The 15,140-nt window shown below is 41.1% G+C and overlaps 1 protein-coding gene and 1 long non-coding RNA gene across 3 annotated transcripts in view; one reads left to right on the forward strand and one right to left on the reverse strand.

Moving 5' to 3' along the window:
- TENM3 (teneurin transmembrane protein 3) overlaps nt 1-15,140 on the reverse strand; it is a 1,525,061-nt gene that overhangs the window by 390,298 nt on the left and 1,119,623 nt on the right. The window lies entirely within an intron of this gene.
- LOC140689402 (uncharacterized) lies at nt 12,275-14,972 on the forward strand. The gene is made up of 4 exons (XR_012064318.1): nt 12,275-12,522; nt 13,440-13,762; nt 14,230-14,277; nt 14,945-14,972. It is a non-coding gene; the product is annotated as an uncharacterized lncRNA (long non-coding RNA).

Below are 15,140 nucleotides of genomic sequence, written 5' to 3' on the forward strand. Positions count from 1 at the left end.
CTGGTCCTTCTCTCCAGCTCCTCTCCTTTGAAAGCGTTTTCCTCTCTAGAAAATGAATTTAATCAGCGCTGTCTTGATATTTAAGGCAATTCAAGTGGCTAATTTGACGGGGAAGTTTCTCGCAAGTGCCGGTAGCAAGAACGCTAGAAGGAGCAGGGCGAATTGTGCTTCTCTGCGTAGCAAGTCTCTTTGGCCTGAGTTTGCTGAACTGGCAGGGACTTGGGTGGGGGGACAAGGCCCTGCTGCTAAAGCTCGCGGGCCCAGAGAGGGAGAGATGCTCGGGGCTGATTCACGTTTTAAATGGTCCTCCTTTGTCTCTTCTTTCTAATTTCGTCTTTATTTTCCATCTGAAGGTCCCTGCAGGTCTTGTCTGCAGACCCACCCCACTCCTTTCCGAAGTTCACTTTTCACTGGAGTGAGTCCACGATCAGCTGGAAACCAGTGACTCCCGGTGGCCCCAGGTCCTCTCTTTGGCTCCACGTCCTTAGGGCTGTGGCTTCTCTTTAGCTCTTTTCTTCCACGTAGAGTCTCCCTCGCCCTCCCTCTTCGTCTTTGGCTGTCCTTGTACAAGTCACATCGCATCACACTGCTTTCTCCTGTGCTTCCGCCGGCGCCATAGAGCTGACTCCAATGCTCCCACGCCGGCCACGCTTCAGCAAGTCTTGATTTTTTTCTGAGCAAAATTACAACTCCGGATACCTTCACTTTCTAACTTCTGGAGAGCGCGGAACCTCTGAGCTGGAATGATCCCAGGGCTCCGGAGCCTGCGCTCGGAAGAGATGGATGCTCTTCCTGCTACATCTTCAACCAAATCGTACCCTCACCCTCCCACACAGAGGGTGACCCCAAATGGGGCTCCTCACTTCTCTGCTACTCAGCTGAGCTGGGCTGTTAAAAGTAGTTGCTAATATTTTTGCTTGTTTGTTGAAATATATCTTGACTTCCCTACCTTTTTATTCTTTTAGACAAATCTGACCCCCCCAAAACAAAAACAAAAACCTAACAGTTCTCACCCTCTTCTGAGTCATTACTCCATTACTCTCTTTATAAATGCTTCCGATAGCTCTTAATAAAAATTAGATTTCTCTTTCGGTAGCTTTCCTCTCTACTTAAGACAATAAATAATTTCAAGGTATGACAACAGGGACTATTTCTCTGCAACAGGATTAAAACAACTACGCGCCAAGTAACTCGTGTTATCCTAACAAACAAAAGTTACTTTAGATAAATATTTATTGAATGATTCTAATATGCTGAGAACACATCATTGAATCAAACAATGTCGCTGCCTTCAGGGAGCATATGTTTAGTGGAGGAAACAGGTACCTTCTTTACATTAGAGTGAATAAATTTGTCTGAGTTCAAGGAAAATTTTGTTTCCAAAATAGGCTTGATCTCTTTGGAGGAAAGGTTACATAGATTCTCACAACTAAATGATCATCATAGAACTCTTCATTGGTCAGAAAAAATACTGTAATTCTAGAGTTGTTTTTTTTTTTTTTTGTAATAGGGTTTTGGGATTTGAAACCATTATAAAGGATTCATTTCTTGCCCTAAGCTGACATCTTTTTTAAAATAAGAGTTGCTATAGATACAAATATGTATGCATTTTCATACTTTAAATATGAACTGATTGACACAAGGGAATTTTCTTTTTCTCTGCTGCAGTTTTGTTTCAATTAGTTAGACCAAACATTGGTAAACTCGAGTCCCCGGCCATATCCGACCCATGACCTGTTTCTGTAAATAAATTTTACTGGAAGGAAGCACGCATATTTGCTAACGTATTGTTTTAAATACAACATGTACTGTGTTCACGCTACAAAGACAGAGTGGAGCAGTTGCAACAGAGACTGCAGCGAATTGAATTGTCTCCCAAAAGAGATGCGCTGAAGTCCTAATCTTGAGTACCTATGAATGTGACCTGATCTGGAAATATGGTCTTTGTAGATGTAATCAAGTTCACACTGAGTTAGGGTGGGTTCCAAATTTAATGACTGGTCTCTTTATAAGAGATAGAAGAGGGAGATTTGGATCCAGAGACATACAAACAAATAGGAAAGCAGGCCACATGAGGACGGAGGCAGAGAGATTGGAGCCTTGTAAGCTACAAGACAAGAAATGCCAGGAACCACCAGATGCCAGGAGAGAAGCATGGAACAGATTCTTCCCTAGAACTTCAGAGGGAGTATGGCCCTGCCAGCACCTTGTTACCCTTACTGCCTCCAGAACTGAGAGCAAAGTCCTGTTGTTTTAAGCTGCCACGTTTGTCGTATTTTGTTACTTCAGCCCTAGGAAACTCATACAGAGACCTGATGGCCCCTCAAAGCCTAAACTATATGATACCTGGCCCCTTATGGAAAAAAATTTGCCAATGTCTAAGTTAGACCATACGTATTTCCATTCTGTCTTTCTTTGTCCCTTTGGATCTTTGGATGTAAAAACTATTTTCTTTACTATACAGTCCATGGTACAATTTTTCAATCTTGCAAATCAGATAATAAGTTCTTTAACATAGTAATATGAACATATATCATGACTAGCAAAAATGCATCCTTGTGGTAATGTTATTAATGTTTCTAAGTCAATACCAATTAAAATGGTAATAAGTTAGTAATAAAAAGATAATTTTAGGTCTTCTTGAGCTTTACAGGACCTCTCCAGCACCAAATATCTGACTTTTCTTTATTTGTGAGGCAATTCTAAAGTGCCATGAAAAATCAAGACTGAGTATTCAAATACACCATCAAAGACAAAGCCATTTTGAGCTGAGAGATTCTAAGCAATAAAAAGCCCTTTGCATCTGCCTTTCCACTTGCGCACATAGTTCAAACTCTCCAAGGGTTTAATTTACACTGTAATGTTTGCAACGACTGATAGGCTTCTGATGGAAGTCAATGAGTTCAATGTGACTTCAAAAGACCGTTTTCTGCATTATCTGCCGCACTCAGACCTGAAGATGAGAAGGTTAAAAAATGCAGCTGCGTAAGCAGCTCTAAATGGGTGAAGCACTTGGTGACGGTATAGTCCTGCCCTAGGAAGAGGGTCACCACGTGCATATTCAGCACAAAGCAGTTAATGAACAGGATCGCCGCTGCATGGCGGGGGGCGGGGCGCTTTGAAAAGTAAGGAAATTTATTAGAGAAAGGTGACCAAAAACACTTGTTTGAACTGGCGACAGCAAGTGTATGACAATATGAGACTGACCTGATTAACTTTCATTAGCCCCTTGAAAAACCACCCAGTTACTATCCATAGCACTCCTCTGGAAAACACAGCTGGTCTTAAAGCAAATTCCACTATTTGGTTATTTGTTTTTTTCTCAATATCTTGCAAAATATTAGACTGATGAAATGAACGGGCAAGCAGTCCTGACTCAGGGACACTAGGAACCATACCCTGTATTTCAGATGTATTATTTAAACATGCTTTGAGATGTGGCCAGAGAACTCCACAATGTTATCACATTGTTTCATAACATGTTCCTAATGCCAGAGAAATGTTTTAAAATTGTACCTTTATGAAGTAATCTGATTTTTAAAATTTAAGTTTAGTCGATTTACAGTGTTATGTTAATTTCTGGTGTACAGTACAGTGATTCATATAGATAGATAGAGAGAGAGAGAGATAGATCGATAGATAAACGATTCCTTTTCATATTCTTTTCCATTATAGGCCAATACAAAGTGTTGCATATAGTTCCCAAGGTCCCTGTGCTATACAGTAGGGCCTTGCTGTGTATCTATTTTATATATACTAGTCAATATCTGCAAATCCTGAGCTCCCAATTTATCCTCCCCTCCACATTTCCCCTCTGGTAACCATAAGTTTGTTTTCTATGTCTGTGAGTCTGTTTTTGTTTTGTAAATAAGTTCATTTGTGCCTTTTTTTTTTAGATTCCACACAGAAGTGATCATATAGTATTTTTCTCTCTCTTTCTGGCTTACTTCACTTAGTATGACGATCTCCAGGTCCATCCATGTTGCTGCAAATGGCATTATTTTACTATTTTTCTGGCTGACCTGTATTCCATTGTGTATATATATATATATATATATATATCACAACTTCTTTATCCAGTCATCTGTCAATGGACATTTAAGTTACTTACAGGTCTCGGCTATTGTAAATAGTGCTGCTGTGAACATTGGGGTGCTGAAGTAATCTGATTTTAATTATGCTTTGTCTATCTTCAAGATCCTTGATGCTAATTATTATAATCTATCGGACCTATGATAAACACCCCTAAAATCATCTATACTTACAAAATTCTGTGAGCTTTTATGCTGATCTAGCAACTGAAATGAAAACAAATACCCAAACCCAAAGGATTAAATAATCTTTTGGTTAAACTCACTCACGCTTCCATCGTTACTTATTTTATGTAAGAATTACAAATCCCTGAATGTTGGGGTGTTAACTTGAATATTTTCTGCATAGACTGCCTCCTGATTTTATAATAGTTTGGAAGACCTCACTTGAAAGAATAAGCAGACTTCAGAGACACACTAATTTACCCCTAAAGATTTTAGATTAAAGATCTAAATTATTTGCACACAATGCCAAAAAGATTCTGCCCTTTGTTATTCACAATTCATATTTTCCCTAGTAAGTTAGTATTTATGATTTATTACTAGTTATGTCATGTAAACACAACTTAGCACACTAAAAGAATTTCAAAATGTTTCCTCCACTGAATGGCTAGATTACCGTCAATTGAACACAAGATGAAATCAATTGCTACTGTTCATTTTAGAGGAAACTTTGTTTCCTGAGACAAATTTATAAATCAAGAAATTGCAATAAGTAAGTACAAAAATAAAATCATTATGGCATTAAAAAAATAATGCTAAATTCAAGTAAACTAAAATTGAGCTAAAGTTTCAAACAGAAGACTGCAAGGGAATTTAGCTGTCATGTTTGAGACATGAAATTAAAACTCAAATAAAGCTCTGAAAAGAAATATACGGAAAGATGAGTGTACCATGAGGAACAAAAGTGATGCTTGTTGGGGAGATACAGGTGGTTGAGAAGGTTAAAAACAAGGCAGTTTGCTTTCTTTCAACAAGACAAGGACTAAAGAGATCCTCTGATAGTAACAATACATAAGAAGTCAACTTCTGCTTCCAGCCAAGATGGAGTCACGGGAAGTGGATTTACCCTCCTGTCTAAAACAGCAACAACAAAACGGACAAAATACATGAAACAAAGATTTCAAAATACTGACATGACGAAATGAATGACAATGATCCTTGAGAAACGGGAAACCAACAGAGGAGCCCTTGATTACTGCTGCTCACTGCCTCGAGGGGGTCTTGTGCCTTGAGAGGCTGCAGCACAGGGGGCAGCAGCCCACGGAGAGCCCAGAAGACCTCCCGAGCTACAGGGACAGAGCGGCGAGTGTGGCAGGACAGGTGGTTAGAATCCGCAGGACGAAGTGTAGGAGAAGAGAGAGAACTGCGTGCAGAAAGCACTGCAGAGGTCTGCAGAGGGTCCTTCTTCAGAGTTCAGCCGAGTCCTGAGCACACGTGTCTGAAGAGACTACCGGGGGCCACAGGAAGAATGACTGGAAAGGGTTATAGCAGAGTGACTCAACTTCGGCATTAGTGACATTTCAGATGGAACAACCCCCTTTTGTTGGGGGCGATCCTGTTGTAGGATGTTTAGAAGCATTCCTAGCCTCCACCTACGAGACCGGTCGCACCTCCAGCCATGGCAATAAAAAAAAATCTTTAGACATTACCAGGTGTCTCCCAGGGCAAAACTGCCCCTCTATAGGACCGCTGAGTTACAGGGAACAGTATCCAGGGCTCACGCAGGGCCAAGAATAGTGTATAGTTTTTCCAGCCAGACTGGAAAAACCTCATCATTTATTAGGCGATGTACTCACAAACGTCTTACCTCAGTTGTGAGGAATAATTAGCACTAGACTAAACATGGTTCTGGTCTCAATAAAAAATCTTAAAAGCAAGACCAGAAAGGATCAAAGTGTTTCCAAGTAGCTTAACTGTCCCATAACAAAGCTTAAGAATATTATAGGAATAGAAAAATACTCAGCACTCAACAAAGTAAAATCCACAATGTTTGTCGTCTGATCAAAGAGTACCTGGCATGCAAAGAAGCCGGAAAATAATGAGGCGAGAAATCAAGCAATTGAAACTGACCCAGAACTGACATAGGTGTTAGAATTAATAGACATGAAAACGGTTATTATAACTATACTCCATATGTTCAACAAATTAAATGGAGACATGAAAGATAGAAAAAGGAGAACCCAATCAAACTTCCAGAGATGGAACTACCAAGTCTGAGACGGAAAATACACTGGAGAAGATGAATGGCAGATTAGGCATTGCCGAAGAAAAGATGAATTAACTTAGATATATTGTAGTAGGAACTATATGCAACGAAGCACAGAAAAGCAGAATAAATAAATACATACATCACCGGTGAGATGTGGGACTACTTCAGGAGGCCAATATAGATGTAAATGGAATCCCTGAAGGAGAAGACAGAAAGGAGGGAACAGAAAGAAATCCGAAGAAGTAACAATAAAAATTTTTCAAATTTGATAAATGTCATAAACCCACAGATTGCAGAAGCACAAGAAACAAAGAAAATTACACCAAAGGCATTTGTTTTATGCTTAAAATTGTCCCAAAATCAATAACAAGAAGTCTAAAGCAGACACAGGAAAAAGGCACCTTAAATACAGTTTCTCACTGGAAATAATGTAAGCTACCAGACAGCAGAGAAGCATCTTTAAAGCACTGAAAGAAAAAAAAAAAAAAAAAACACTGTCACCGTAGACTCCTATACCCAATGAAAATATCTCTCAAAAATGAGGCTGAAATAACTGCCTTTTCAGACAAAGAAAAGTTAATCGCCAGTAACTGTCATTATAAGGAAGGCAAGGGGAGTCCTTTAGGCAGAAGGAAAATGAGATCAGACGGGAATACGGCTCTACACAAAGGAATAAACCAGCCCCTAGAAATGGTAGCTACAGAGTTAAACAGAGAAGATACTTTCTTCTCATTAAATCTCTTTAGAAGATAGATGACCGTTGCAGCAAATATCAAAACAGGGCACTGCAGAGTTTTATAAAATATGTGCAAATAAAATTTATTGCAACAGTAGCATAAAGGAAGTGAGGTTTAACAGAAGTATACTGTTGTAAAGTTTTTATACCGTATGTGAAGTGGTCTGTAGCACCTCGAGGTAGACTGTGATATTGAAGATGTGCACTTTACATCCTAACGCAACCACTAAAATAACAATACTAAGAGTTAGAGCTAATAAGCCAACAAAAGAAATAATGGAATCAAGAAAGATGGAAGCATAAAAAATATTCAACTAATTCAAAGAAAGGAGGAGATGGGGAACAAGGAACATATGGGGCAAATCAAAGATAAACAGCAAGATGGCAGACGTACACCTAACCAGGCCAGAAGTCACATCAGACGTAAACAGTCTACACACTCCACCAAATGAAGAGATTCTCAGATTGGATTAAAAAATAAAAATAAAAACCAAGACCCAATTGTATGCCGCTTTCAAGAAACATATCTAAATATAACGAAACAAATAGGTCAAGGGTAAATGGGAGGAAAGGAGAAACCTAACCATGTCAATAACCACATTAAGTATAAATATGTGATCTACATACAGTGAAAAGGCAGAGACTGTCGGGTTGGGTGAAAGAGCAAGACAAGACCAGCTGGGGGAACACGCAGAACAATCCAGTGGATCTGCTTGTGCCGACGTGAGATTGTGCGCAAGGCAGAGTGATCGCTACTTTTTTATTTATTCGTCATACGTGTCAGGCATGGTGACAGGCGCTTGGAATGGAGAGATGAACAAGACATAGTCTCTACTCTTTTATTCTCAAAGGGGAGACAGAGTTTTTAAATAATGAGCCATACAAGTAAACACACAATTAAAAATGTAACAAATACTGCAAAAAAATTGTAAATTGCTAAGAGAATAGAAGGCGGTGTCTGATTGAGACTGAGAGCCCAAAAAAGAGACTGATTTTAAATGACATTTAGGCTGAGACCCACAGGATAAATAGGATTTAGCCTGATCACAAGTAGGTGCCACAGAAAAGAGGTTGACAGTAGAACAGGCCAGGCTGGGGGAAGAATGCGTGCAAACAACACCGAGAGGCAGAGGGGAGCTTGATGGACACAGGCAGGCAGGACTAGGGTAGAGGGAGGGTGGGGAGAGGCATGAGATGAATCCAGAGGGAACCTGGGGCCAGATACAGAGCGTCACCAATATTCCGCCAATAATGGGAGAGCTTTAAATGGCACGTTTGACATGATCAGTCAGATTTACATGTTTGGAAAGATCCCTCCTGCTGACGTGTGGAGAGCAGGGAAGATGAAGGTCTGGAACAGAAAGAGGAAAACCTGTTGACAGATTTTTGCAGAAGTCCAGGCGGGAGAATGAGAGCTTGGACCAGGGAACTGGAAATGGCAGTGGACGTTCAGGGAGGAGGTCGGAGAGGAGAGAGACATGCATCGGTTAGGAGCTACTAAGTAAGGGCTGCAGTGAGGGTGAGGGTGAGGAGGAGGAAAGAGCTGGGAATGAGCACCCGTCTGCTGGCTGGAGCACACGGTGAAGAGGGCCATCCCCCGAGACGGAGGGAACAGGAACTTCCCTCTGCCCTGCAGAGTGCATACCCCCTATTCTTGCTTCTCGTTCATTTAAAACATGTATCATTAGGCAGTAATATTTCTCCTTTGTGGAAACTAGAAAATACAGATAAGAGCAAAAAAAAAAAATCATTAAAATGATTGCTCCCTTCAGATTTCAGCGTTCACTTTTTCAGACCCTTTGTATGCACGTGTGTATGAATATGCGCGTCATATACATACCTAATTTATATTTTAATATAAACAATCTTGTAACCCAGTTTTACTTGACGCATTATGAACATTTTCATGTGAGTAAAGATATACTTTGGTCCTTATCTGAAAAATAATAAATAGGAAGCTTATTGTTTGGAAACTCAACACTATCCTTCATGCTTTAGCACAGACAGCAAATATGCAAACTGAGACAATGAAACAAATAGGAGCAATATACTAAAATAGCTGCTGCGTAAGTGCGAATACTGGGAATTTTTTAATTGGAAAAGATATAGAACAGGGCCTGAGGCTATAAGAAAAGTGGCTTCAGTCTGATCAAATCATTAAAAATTCTTTTAAAATTATTTATACGTGGAAGGAAACAGAAACTGGAAACGATCAAAAAAGAAAAAACACAGATAATGAGGCTAATTTACCCAGTAATGTAAAGCAGGGATACAGTCTTTGATTTAAAAACAAATAAAGCAATTCACTTGCCTAATTTGAAATTAAAATTGATTCTATCTTTCCTAATAAAAGTTATGGATAATAGTAATATAACGGTCAGATACACGACTATGGTTATGTGGTCTGTGGTTGCAAAGGCACAAAAACCTGCAGGGAAAAGGCCATAATCTCCGAACTGAGGACAGTTCAGGAAAAGGCACTTGAGCATCCAACACGGCTGAGCCAAATGCAGCCTTCCTGCCTTCCAGATCTTTAGGGTAAAGTGTAAATAATATCTTTCAATTTGTCTGCCTGCCTGGATAAACCAATATCCAACATATCTATTGAAGCACTTTTATGAGGGTTTAAGCCAGAACCCTGAATACAGAGACCATCGCTCCATTCACCGGTGTTCCAGCATGAGCCAGGCCTTTGACAGTTTCACCAGTGATGCTGTCTGGTTCGGGGGCGAAATCAAAGAAACAGTTAAGGATCCTGCGAATGGTACTGCGTTATCCAAATGGCCTCAAATATACACGAGGCAAAAAGCAGCCCGACAGACAACTTTGATATCATTCCGTGTATTGTTTTGATTGAACTGGGTCATGGACTGTCACGCCACCTTCAAACGTATGTGTCCACCTGAGAGAACACGCCAGCCACAGTCAAATACACAACCGTAACCATACCCTCCATTTATTAAATGCCTTTTCATGCTGGGTTGCACAGTGCATGACGCTTTCTAACAGCAGCTCATCAAGCTGCTGCTGTTTACCAGTTTCACAGGTGAGGAAATACGAGAAATGAATAAAAAAAATTCAAGTCAGACCAGCAGAGAGTGGCCAGGCTGGGACCCACACCCCCATGCGGTGTTCGTCCATTTACTCCCTTGAACAGTTGCCAAAGCGTAAGGCCTGTGGAGCATCAACTGCAAATGCAAACCTTTGGCCATAATGAGAGAAAAATAAGCAAGGCTTCTAGGTGGCTTGAAAGCAACTACAGCTGGCTGTCTCATAAACCTGACGCGAAGATGGGTGTTACTGACCTGGGGACAGTTGGGGATGCTCTGGGCACCTGGACGGGCCTCTAAGATGAAGAGCTAAGAGTCTTTCCCTAAGTGCTGGGCATACTCCTCTCCTGAAGAGTGGACATAAAAGCTCCTTGATGAATTATTAATTCCAATCTTGATTATTTATTGAGTGCTTAAAATATGCCAGGTACTTTACATATATGACCTCACTTAATCCTCACAGCAACCTTGCAAGGTAAGAAATGTAAAGTCCATTTTCACATGGGAGAACAAAGGCCCAGAGAGATGAAATGATTTGTCCAAGGACACAGAGTCAGGACGTAGTGTGGACTCAGAGCCCAAGAGGAATTTGAACACATTTCCATGAATTCCAAATCTCTCCTCTTAACCCTATACTCTTCCAAACCTTAGAACACAGGAAGGATTTAAGCCACAAACAAAACAAAACAAAAACAAACACCAAGCAAATTTTTTTTAAGAAGAGGTGGAGAGGGGAGGCAGGAGAAATGACAGCAAAGAGTTTGACAAACTATGTCAGGATGTCAACAGATTCAGTATAAACAAAGTCAATGAAGGTTGTCATATTGAAAAATATCATGGTAATTAAATTTGCAGAGATCACGGTACTGGGGAGGCAAAAGAGCGAGCCAAGGGGAATTCAACTGAGGAGTAAGAAAGGTGGAAAATTCAAGACCAAGTTAAAAAGATAAAATATATTGGAAATATTTTCAAGCTTCTACTCTGAGGGAAAGTCTATTAAGGAAGAAATAAATGACACTTCATTGTGATGTCATGCGTTTCAGAGGAGGACCCAGTCACAGTTCCTTCTGTTCCTCTCCCATCCCATGTGGCTGAGTTACCTAAGGAGAGAGGCTCTCCTACATCAGTGGCCACTGTGCTCATACAAATTTCTGTATGCCCCGTATTTCCCTGAATAAATGCTCCTCTCCCACGTTGGTTTCCAAGGGGTTCAGGTGGAACAGATCCCAATCCTGGGGTCAAAGAACTGCCTGCAGAGAATCCCAGTGATTGGTTCAGGAAAGGACACGTGACCTAACGCAGGCCAGTAAGGGCAGCTCCAGGACATGTCACAGAGCTGTTGGGAGTGCAGCTGCTCAAAACCAGTCAATGTGGAGTAGCTAATTGGGGAAGACGAAGACATGGAGTTTGTTACAGTTTTGCCACCGTGTGGAAATAGCCTGCCTGCCATTGAAGTCTACACGGAAGACAAGAGATCTCAGAGAGAGAGAACCAACAGGCTCTAACCCTGATTTTCCCTGATAAACCTACACTAGTACACCTGGGAAGGAAATGCAGGGCAGGGTTTTGATCAGCTAGAACTATATCCAATGTCTAGCTCCGGTATTTACAATTTGCATGGCTTATGACCTTGGACAAGTTTCTCTTGAACTCTGTGAGATTTGGTTTCCTGCACTTCATTCTCTAAAATGCGTATGACATTAGGGAGAGACGACGAACATTAAATGAGATAGTTTTAAAAGCACTGAGCACAGCGATGGGCATATAACATAACGTCTACTTGATAAGGGCCAGTTATTACAATTAGATTCAAAAACATTGTCCAGTGTCAAAGCATAACATCCAGCATCATCACGCTTATCTGAGAAAGCTGCGACGGGGAAAATGTCTAAAAGCTCAGTCCTGCAAAGTTGAGAGCGAGGGATTATACGTCGGTAGGAAAACATTTTGCTAAAATGTTTGAGTGGTGTCTGGGGTTTGAATTTTTATGAGCTTATTCAGAAACACTATGTTATCAAAATGAGAAAAAAAAATAGTTCCCGTGCTGGTGTGATTTCAAAATGATTTCATCTATAATGATCTCCAAATATTTATGACTTGGCAGTAAAAAGTGAAATAGGTAAACACAGGAAGGGCTTTCAAGAGAAGCAATGAAGCTGATTAAGAGTCTCTAGATTGACAGGACTATGTGAGGTTTATTTTAGTAACAGCTAGGCGGGGAGCTGATAACTACCCACGGGAACTGGGAGAAGAGAGCATAAGTGCAGCTGTTCGTGCCGGTGTAACCCACAGGCAAAACGACTGTCACCAGCAGAGCCTCTGTCTGCTGCCCACCAGACAGTTTTCATCTCAGTCTGAAAAGCACCAGACCAGCCAAATGGCACCTTCTTCGCAGACCCCTGGGGAGCCGGAAATGCTGGTTCAGTGCTGGAGGTGAGGGTCCCCTCCACACGGCTTCTTCCCGCGGAGATGGGGACAGAGAGGTACCCAAACCCCACTTCCTCCTTGCAGCGGTGGAGCTTAGTGGGGAGAACCATTCCGGAGCTGCTCCAGGGCTTCAAGATGCCCGAGGTTCCGCCTTGGTGTTTGATTTGCCCAAGGAACGATGCAAACTCTCTTAGTTCATGGTAGGGGCTGCGGCAAGTCCAGACCCAGTCTCTCTGGGTGTGGGGGAAAAACCTACGTTTTCATAACCAGTCTGGCAAATAATCTGTGCAGTGACTCAAGAGGAATCAGTTCTCTTTGCGAGTTCTCCTCTTTGGTGTTTACTGCTTATTTTTCAGTGAATTTTAATGCAGAACTATCAGGCTATATATAAATACGCTTGACTTGGTATAGGCTCATGTAGAAATCTAATGTTTTGACATCTCAAGTTTAATCACACACCTTAAAGTGAGTATGTATAATACACTCAAATATTATGACTTTGTTTAAACACAGCCAACTAGTCAAGCAAAAATAGGAAAAGTGCATCCAGTTAGTCAGCTGTTCTAGATTTCCCGAATGTTTTATATCATAGAGACAAATACGTGCATAATTTATAATGTTTACAAAAAATTTTACAGAGGGGCAAGTATAGTTCAGTGGTAGAATGTCTGCTTAGCATGCACAAGGTCCTGGGTTCCATCCTGAGCATCTTTGTTGAAATAAATAAATCTAGTCACCTCCCTCTCCCCTCCAAAATTACGAGTCGAGGACATGTGGCCTTTCCCAGGTGTACCTTGTCAGGGGCACCTGATGAGGGGTGAGTGGGCGGCGGTGGGGGGGGGTCCACCTTTCAATAATTAGCACAAAGGCTCTGGAGTAAGTGGCCCAATTAAAAAAGTTTTTTTTTTCCATGCTGTTACTAGTGGTAGTTATAAGCCGAGGCATAAGACTGAAACGGACCAGATACAACTGTCGCCTTCTCAGACGTCTGCTGAAGCAGGATTCTCTCAGCGCTCTTCCTGACCATGAAAGGGCAGTGCAAGTAAGAGGGCTCCGGCAGCCACAGAGAGAAACCCAGTCTCCTTGGCCTCCCGTTGACCGCCTGCCAAGCGGAGGAGCTGGACGGTTGCCACTGCGTTTCATACCCTGATGATGTATTCTAGACAATTGCTAAAAACCACACTTTCAAGGGAAGCTAGTAAATTACGGCTACTCAATAAATATTAAACCGCAACAACAATTTGGAGTAAGTCAATTTGCTCTCTGTTGCTTGAAAGAAAGGCATTACTAAAACGCCATAGTCACCGTTGAGAAAATATGATCTAATTTTGGCTACTGTGGCTTTGCTTTAAAATAATTTAACTTGCTATTCATCTCATTACAAAATAGTTATGAGATCAGTTAATAGTTATAGTTACAATCCATATGCCAGCAGGATTTTAAAATTAATTGGGATGGAGAATTAAGGCAAGAAGTCTAATTTAAGGAAACATCTTCCCCAGGTGAGTGCTGGTCTACCTGTCCATCCCCTTCCCAACGGGGCGCTGGCATTTCTGCCCTGGTGCAGGGGCGGCATTTCTGCAACCAGGAGGTGCATTATCATGTAATTCTATTTTATTGACATATAATCCGTTTACAATGTGTCCATTTCTGGTGTACAGACTAATGTTTCAGTCATACATGTATTTCTTTTCATAATCTTTTTCATTACAGGTTACTACATGATATTGAATACAGTTTCCTGTGCTATACAGTAGAAGCGTACGTATCTGTTTTATATTTAGTAGATCATTTTTGCAAATCAGGAGGTGTATTATTTCAACACTCATTTAATTTGTGGTCCCTCTACTTCTAACTACCAGTAGGGGGGCCAGTTAGCCCTGATAACAATTATTTTGCATAAGGGACGCCTGTCATCCAGGAACCGGACTCAGACATCTAACCTAACTTCACGTGGGTAACCGAGAAGTAATGACTACTAGTTATTAGTCTAGACTGCGTTCCTTTCCCCCGCCCCCCTCCGTGTTTCCCCTATCCCAACCAGCATTCTCCTCTGAGTATATGAAATGGTGAGGCCACTGTGAAAAGAAGAAACCACAAACATAAAGATTTCCATGATTATTTTTTGAAAAACAGCCGCATCATTGGATTGCTTCTACAGTACGTGGTAGTAAACATGGAATGTGGAATATATTTTAATTGCTGTGATGTAAATGAGACTTTGGGGTCATGTTACCGAGTGTTAACTGGAAGCTCCAGCTATGACTTTAGCATGCCTGCAGGCCTTTTAAATTGTTATGGGAAATCGCAGCCTTCAATTGAGCAGTTTCAACACTGAGCTCCCCTAAGGGTTATTACAGCCGGGCAACATGATGCCAATTTCAACTAATGTACCTAATGCTTTTTTCCTCTCATACTTTATCTACAGAACCTTTCTAGTATGTACAACTCAAAAGCCATGAAACAGGAGGCAGATGAAGGACTGTGTAATTGAAGCAATTTACCATGACGTTATTGGCAAAAATTCACAGGTACGACAGGACTTCACCCAGAGAGGGTTCAGAAAAACCACAAGTATCAAAATATTGGTCCAACAATAATAAAAAGAAATATATAGAAAATGC

The sequence above is a fragment of the Vicugna pacos genome, chromosome 26 (assembly GCF_048564905.1).
Source record: "Vicugna pacos chromosome 26, VicPac4, whole genome shotgun sequence".
NCBI lineage: Eukaryota > Metazoa > Chordata > Mammalia > Artiodactyla > Camelidae > Vicugna > Vicugna pacos.